Source organism: Bos grunniens, chromosome 19 (assembly GCF_055505025.1).
Source record: "Bos grunniens cultivar Pamir isolate PY7600 chromosome 19, Bosgru_T2T1.0, whole genome shotgun sequence".
NCBI lineage: Eukaryota > Metazoa > Chordata > Mammalia > Artiodactyla > Bovidae > Bos > Bos grunniens.
This window is the reverse complement of record NC_141183.1, coordinates 38,178,453-38,186,321: the sequence shown is the minus strand read 5'-3', so window position 1 is coordinate 38,186,321 and position 7,869 is coordinate 38,178,453.

The window sequence follows — 7,869 nt, the reverse complement described above, 5'->3', positions numbered from 1 at the left end:
ACTTGGGCCACCAAAGACTTGGGCTTGACCATCCACTCTGCCATCTTAAGGATACTGTGGCTTCACTGTCACGCTTGACTCACACTGTATACACTTGCATTGAAGGCAGGTGTACGGGATGGGGGCTGATGGTGCCTACTGCATTTTCTGCTTTTAGTAGGAGAGCAAAAGTTTTCTCAGAAAGCCCCTCAGTCCTCCTTTTATGTCTTGTGGGCCAGAACTAAATCATATGCCCACATTGAGGCCAATCGCTGACAAAGGGGAACTGGAATACCATGAGACCAATTAGGATGCATCTTTTGGGCTTGGGAAATTGGCCTGTGTTTCCTGAAATCAAGAGATATCTACTTACTATGAAATATGAGTCTGGCAGGAGGAGAAAAAAAAAGGCTGGGAGCCCTTGGGTAGGTGATGAACCAGGGTCTGGTATTATGACTCTTTCAGAGGGCTACCCTCACTCCAGGCTACTTGAGTGGCTCCCTTTCCATGGAATTCAGTAGAAACACATTCTGTGTTTGGTCAAGAATTTCACCTCTGCCTCCACTTCCAGGAGAACCACTGGTTCAAGAGGCTAGAGTCTGAGTCATGGACGAAGCTCAGTCCTGATGTCAGATACTGAATAAGTAAGCCCACTCTCTGGGCCTCAGCTTCCATCAGGGAGGGGCTGGACTACAGCATCTGTCAGGGCCTTTCTCCAGAGTCATGTCAACCATTAGCCCACTGACCCCTCACTTGCTTGGGCCAGGTGTGGCCCCATGGTGTCTCAGCTTAAAGTCTATTACATGGCCCGTTCCCTGCCCCCATCTGGGTCTCAGCCATTTGCTGAAAACTCTGAGACCTTTTCCCCATTGATATTTTGCCTCTTCCATTTTGTCAAGAGGTTCAACACAAGACCCTTGATTTTTCTCAGCACACAGCAGACATATGGGCCCAAGGTGAGCCGAACACATATCCTGACCATATGTGTTGCTCTCTGAACTGTTCTGCCAAGGACTTAGGACTCCACAAGGATCCTATGCATTCCAGGGTTCCTTCTTGGATCCTGTCCCTCTGAGCTGAGAACTTCCTTAGGGCCTCCTCTGGCAAAGCCAGTGAGCAGGGCATCTCCCTGGCAGGTGAAGTCTCCTCCCTACCATCGCTAATGCACAAAAAGCATGGATAATGAAGCTGTTGCTCTGCAGGGAGTCAACACAGTGGCACAGAGTCCGGTTCTCAAAAAGAATACAGACATTCCCAGGTAGGACCTTTGATGGCATATTCTTGTTTGTGGAAATAAAGATCAAATGCTGGATTGTCTGTTTAAAAACTACACTTGGCAGTCCTATTCTTAGCTCAGAACTCCTTCTATGGTGCTCTCTCCCTTGGTTCAATATCAACTTAAAAGCCTTGTTTTCTTTCCACCAATGATGCATTTTTTCACATTAAAAATTTTTTTCATCACGATAAATCTTCCATGTCATGGGATGGGTTTTTATATTCTTCAACAGAAAGCTTATCATTTATGGCTGAAATCCTTGTGCCCAGATAGATATATACTTGTTTATTTACCGTGGTGTCTTGACCCAGGATTCAGGTTCTCACTTCCCTGCCCTGGACATGCCTTCCAGGAGCTTCTCTGATAGGCTTGTGCACATGCCAACTTCCACTCTCAGAGACACAGGCCTCCCGCTGCTGGCAGTGTTAGAGCAGCAGGCTTGTCTCTGCATCCAGCTACCAGAGAAAGCTTCCTTGGTGGCTCAGAGGTGAAGAATCTGCCTGCAATGCAGGAGACCCGGGTTCAATCCCTGGATTAAGAAGATCCCATGGAGGACAGCATGGCAACCCACTACAATGTTCTTGCCTGGAGAATCCCATGGACAGAGGAGCCTGGCAGGCTGCAGTCCTAGACTTGGCAAAGACCTGGACATGACTGAGCGATTAACACACACATGCTTTTTCAGCTACCAAGGGTAGAGAAATATGACAACCCAACCTGTGGAGAGCCTGTTATCCAATCAGGAAATTTTAACTAGTTTTTATATCTAAAAAGTTAACATGAACACAGTGAAAGAAATTCCAACAGGTCAAAAAAGCACTGAGACATTCCCCTCCCCTTCAGACCCTGGGGCCTCCAGGCCCTTCCAGAAAGGCAACACTTGTCCAGCAGTTTCTTACATGTCCTTCCAGACGTGTTACATGCATAGTTAGCTCTCAAGGGTTGGCTCCAGGATCCCCCAGGTACCAAAATCTGTGGATGCCCAAGTCCCTTATATTAAATGGCCTAGTCCAGTCAGCCCTCCATGTCCATGATCTGGCATGGTGGTTGTCTTCTTTATTACATCTGCAAGCATACTATACACATTTCTGTCCTGGTTGCCATTCCTCCCCATTAATTTATCTGGAGATCATTACATTCAGCACATGTGAAGTTAGACTCCCCCTCCCTCACTCAATAGTTAATTTTGCTTTTATTTTTTAAAATTATTATCGTTTGGCCATTCCTTGCAGCTTGTGGAATCCCAGTTCCCTGACTAGGGATTGAATCCAGAACCCTGGCAGAGAAAGCATGGAGTCCTAACCACTAGACCACCAGGGGATTCCTGGTTTTGTTTTCAAAGTGAGGTAAAATGAGATGTGAATCGCACAGATCTGAAGTGTACGATTCAGGGATTGTACACACTGTATACAACATGTAAGCAGAACCGTATTTCCATTTCCTAACGCCCTGAAGTTTCTCTTGCCCCTTCTAGGAATCCGCATCTTCCTGAGGCAATCGTCGGTATGATTTCTATCACCATGGGTTGGTTTTGCCTGTTGAAATTCACATCAGTGGAATCATACAGTGTGTACTCTGGTGTCTGATTTATCTTGTGCAACACCACTTTAGAAATTCATTCCCGTTGTGTGTACGCATTCCTTCCTTTCTTTGTTGTGTCGAGTAGTTTCTCATTGTATGACCATGCCACGATTTGTTTATTTTTCTCTGATGGATATTAGTGTTGCTCCAAGTGAAGACTATCTGAATAAAGCTGTTATAAAATTCTCTGCACAAATCTTTTTGTGGACATGTGTTTTCACTTCTCTTGGCTGTGTGCCTAGGAGTAAGCCTCAGTCTTTTTAAAAGCTGCATAGTACTCCATGGTAAGTGTGTGTATGTGTTTAGTTGCTAAGTCGTGTCCGACTCTTTGCAACCCCATGGACTGTAGCCCATCAGGCTCCTCTGTCCATGGGATTTTCCAGGCAAGAATACTGGAGTGGATTGCCATTTCCTACTCCAGGGGATCTTTCCAACCCAGGGATCAAATATTGGCAGGTGTATATTGTATAATAAACAAGACCCCAGTTGATGGGCATTTGGGTCATTTCCAATCTTTTGCTAAGACTATAGTAAACATGGCTGTAGTTAAACCTTTGTAAACCTATGTAAGTAGAATACTTTTTGAGAATGGCATGCTGGATGAAAAGGTATATGTCTTAAAATCTGGAACAGAGGGGAATTCCTGGTGGTCTAGCGATTAGGACTCTCTGCTTTCACTGCCAAAGGCCGGGGTTTCATCCCTGGTTGGGGAAGTAAGATCCCACAAGCTGCAGAAAAAAGAAAAAAAAAAATCAGGGACACATATTGCCAACTTGCTTTCCAGAAAGGGTCTGTCAATTCATATTTTCAAGAACTGTGCAAGAACCCATATTCTCACATATCCTAAGTAATCAAATTTCTCAATCATTGCTACTCTGATGGTTGCAAAATGCTCTCATGACTTTCACTCCTATTTATTTAAATTGCAAGTAACACTTATTATTTTTTCACACGTTTATTATCCATTTGTGTATCCTTTTTCTTCTTTTTTTGGTAAACTCCCTTTTTCTTATTTTCTAAGAGACTTTTTTTTTTAAAGGTCTTTTCTTATTCACGTATAGGACCTCTTTATATATTAAGGAAGTTAGTCATTTGTCATAAAAGTATTTATGTGCTGTGCTTAGTTGCATCTGACTCTTTGTGACCCTGTGGACTGAAGCCCGCCAGGCTCCTCTGTCCATGGGGATTCTCCAGGCAAGGATACCGGAGAGGGTAGCCTATCCCTTCTCCAGCGGATCTTCCTGACCCAGGAATCAAACCGGGGTCTCCTGCATTGCAAGTGGATTCTTTACAAGCTGAACTACCAGGGACGCCCCAAAATATTTATAGTGTATGTTATAATCTGGTAAAAAAAAAATTCTTCTTTTTAATCCTTCCCACTTCCTGCCCCCCTCCAGCTATTCTCACATATTTTTCCATAAGAATTTCTGAATCAGCTTTTCTAGCTCAAACAAAACAAAACAAAAACCGGGTTTGCAGTTACCTCTCTGGCTCTCTCTTCTCCAACTTGGTCTCACTCTTCAGGGTTTCTTGACCTCGGCATGACTGGGATTCCTACACAAATCTTTGTTGTAGGAAGCTGTCTGTGCCCTGCAGGGTGTTTAACAGCAACCTGGCATCTATTAACCGGATGCCAGCAGCAACCCCACGCCTCCCACCCCAAGTTGTGTCCGTGAAAAATGCCTCCAGGCATCCCCAGTATCTGAGAACCACTGACACGCTCCGATCTAGCCACACAGGCCTCCTCGATGCTCCTAGAGCACGCCAAGTGCGCGCCTGCCTCATCACTTTCTTTAAATGTCTGCTCAAGGGACTTCCCTGGTGGTCCAGAGGTTAAGAATCCACCTTGCAATGCAGGGGACATGGGTTTGATCCCTGGTGAGGGAACTAAGATGCCACAGGCCAGGAAGCAACTAAGCCTTAGAGCCACAACTAGAGTCTGTGCACCACAACAAAATATGCAACTAAGATCCGACAGCAGTGCCCCCACCCAAATCTCTGCTCAAATGTTACTACTACTCAGCCTATTTCAAATTATAACTCCCCATCCATCCCATGCTCTCTATACTGTCCTTGATTTTTCTCTCTTGCATTTCTCAGTTAATATACTATATAATTTACTTCTCCAGCTCTTTGTCTCTCTCTCTCCCATCTTTAAAAATGTAAGCTGCACAAAGGCAAGAATTTTTGTTTTGTTCATTCCTATGTTCCCCTATGCCTAGAACATACGGAGTACATAGTAATGACTCCACACATATTAGATGAATAAATGAATCACAGCAGGTTTATATATTAGGTTAGACGAGAAATGCCATCTTTACAATGTTGATCCATCTTACATAACAAAATGGTATTTTCCCACACATTACAACTTTTTGTCCCCCTGTAAAGTTTTAAAATTTGTTACAAACAAGGGACTTCCCTGGCAGTCCAGTGGTTAAGACTCCAAGCTCCCACTGCAGGGTATACGGGGTTTGATCCCTGATTGGGGAATTAAGATCCCACATGCCTCAAGGTGTGAGAGAAATAAATAAGAAATACTTACAAATAAGAAATACTAAATGCTTTTTGCACCAAACATTTGCCCAGGCTGTTTTTCTCCATTTGTGTACTTAGGAAGCTAAACTCCTTGGCTCACAGGGAGGGAGGACAGGCTGTGAGCCCGGAACCAGACCCGGTGATTTCCTTTGTCAGTGACCCTTGGGCCTGTGGTTATGTCTGGAGGCCCCTTGCTGCCCATTTTCCCCATCACCCAGACCAGAGAGCTTCTTCACAGGCTCCTGGCGGGCCTCCACCTTGGATAGTGGCACTTCCTAGGCGTCAATCTCTGTCCTCCTTCCTGAAAGGGGGCCAGCTCAGGGACATTGAAGAGAGTGGCTCAGGACAATCCTACTGCATGCGGCCTCCCCAGAGACCCAAGGGCTCGTCTCTGAGCTCTCGTGTGGGGCAGGTGACAGACACGCTGAGGGTGACCTTACCTTTCCTGGTCAGCCTGACAGGAGGGGCCTGTGCTAGTGGACAGACTGTCCAGCAGAGCAGGGGTGTTGGGGTGTTGGCCTGTCCTTGGCAGGCTCTGTCTGTGAGGAGAGAAAGAGGGGCCTTCCTTCCCTTTCTCTGTTTTCCAAGACCCTTCCAGATGGGCCCCTGCTCTCCACCTCACACTGCACTCCCAGCCAGGCCTGAAGTGTGGGAGTAGCGGGGAGACCCAAGGCACAGCGGAGCTCTGGACCTCCCCCTGGGTGTGGTCTCTTGCCTGTGGAACAATGGCCCTCCCTCAGTCTGAGAGCTCTGGGCGGGGCACACGGGGGAGCGGGCACTTGGTGAAGGGGTTGCTCTTACATCGTCAGCCATCGATGCTGCTCTTGGAGTCTCCTTTCTGACAGGGGCTATGAGGATGCCCGTCAGGACCACAGGAGCCTCAGGTCCCCAAGGTCAAGGTGGCCTCCAGATGGATCTGAAGCTGTGACTGGGTACCACCCCGGCTGGAGGAAGACCTTTAGAAGCAGTAAGCTCCAACAGATTATGGTCCCCTCTCCTCTTGTGTGGGGCTTCCCTGGTGGCTCAGCAATAAAGAATAGGCCTGCAATGCAGGAGACAGGGTTCGATCCCTGTGTTGGGAACATCCCCTGGAGCGGGGCATGGCAACCCACTCCAGTATTCTTGCCTGGAGAATCCCATGGACTGAGGAGTCTGGTGGGCTATGGTCCATCGGGTCCCTGAGTTGGATGTGACTGAATACACACACACACACTCTTCTCTCTCTTTCTCTCCTCTTGTGTAAGTCAACATGAAATAAGATGATGTTTGGGGGGTCAGACCAGAGGCCCTGACAGTACAAAGTGCTGTGTGCTGTCCTGCCTGCCCTGCCCCCAGCCAGGCCTGGGGCCTCCCGAGGTGGGGGTGCGGCAGCAAATCTCAGAGTCCGGAGTCCGGAGCCGGAGCCGAGCCGGTGGGCAGGCCTGGGCGGTCTCAGAGGCTTGGCGGGGGGCCCTGGAGCTAGCAGGGAGGCAGGGAGGCAGGGAGAAGGGGAGAGGCCGGCTCCTGGCCGCTGTGGGGCTGCGGCAGTGTCCTGTGGCTCACCACTTCACATTTATAGCTCCAGTGCTTCTCAGCTTACTGTCCCTGCGGTGGGAGGCCCGGCTCTCTGGAAACCGCAGCTGTGGGTTGTTGGGTGCCTGCCTGGGTGCTGAGCTGTGAGGGAGGCTCAGAAGCTTCCCAGGATGGTGAGCCTCAGCCCCAGCCCCCTGCCTCAGGCTTGCCCAGGTCTGGCTGGAAGCAGGAGGGACCTGCCATGATACTGAGGGCCCCCTGGTACCCCTCACCCAGTTGGCCCTCCGTGAGGAGCAGGAACCTTGCTGGAGAGTGGGGTGCTCCCTAAGTGCCCAGTGGGACTCTGGGATGAGGGAGCTGATGGAGGGGGGGAGGGTGAGACTAGAGGAAGAGGCTCACAGAACCAGGGCGGGGGTGCCCTGGGCTTGATTCTTTCTCTCTTCTTTTTTAAAGACAACCTTTAAAAAAGATTATGTGTTATTTTTCACTCTTTTTTTAGGCTGCACCATGCGGCATGATGGATCTTAGTTCACTGACCAGGGGTCGAATCCACGCCCCTGCATTGGGAGTGCAGAGTCTTAACCACTGGACCACCAGGGAAGTGCCTGGAGCTTGATTCTTGATGCGCGCACAGGAAGCATGGAGTGGCTGCTCTCCAGTTGCAATTTCTCACCCTGCCAGGTTTCACACACGGCGCCGGTGCTAGAATGGCCAGCCCTGTGCTTTCCGTGCCTCGTGGTGTGGCCCTCAGCAGACTGGTGCAGCAGGTGTGGCTCCGTTTGGCCAGGGAGGGGTCTGAGGCTGGGGGAGGGTGGGAGGTAGGTGAGCTGGCTAGATGCCGGCAGCCCAGGAGGAGCCAGAGAACCCCAAGCCTGATCCCAAAACCCCATTCCCATTACCGTGCCATGCAGACCTTGAGTTTGGTCTGAACTAGGGAATAGGGTCCTGCGGCTCAACAGAGACTTGGGAGGAGCAGGGCCTGG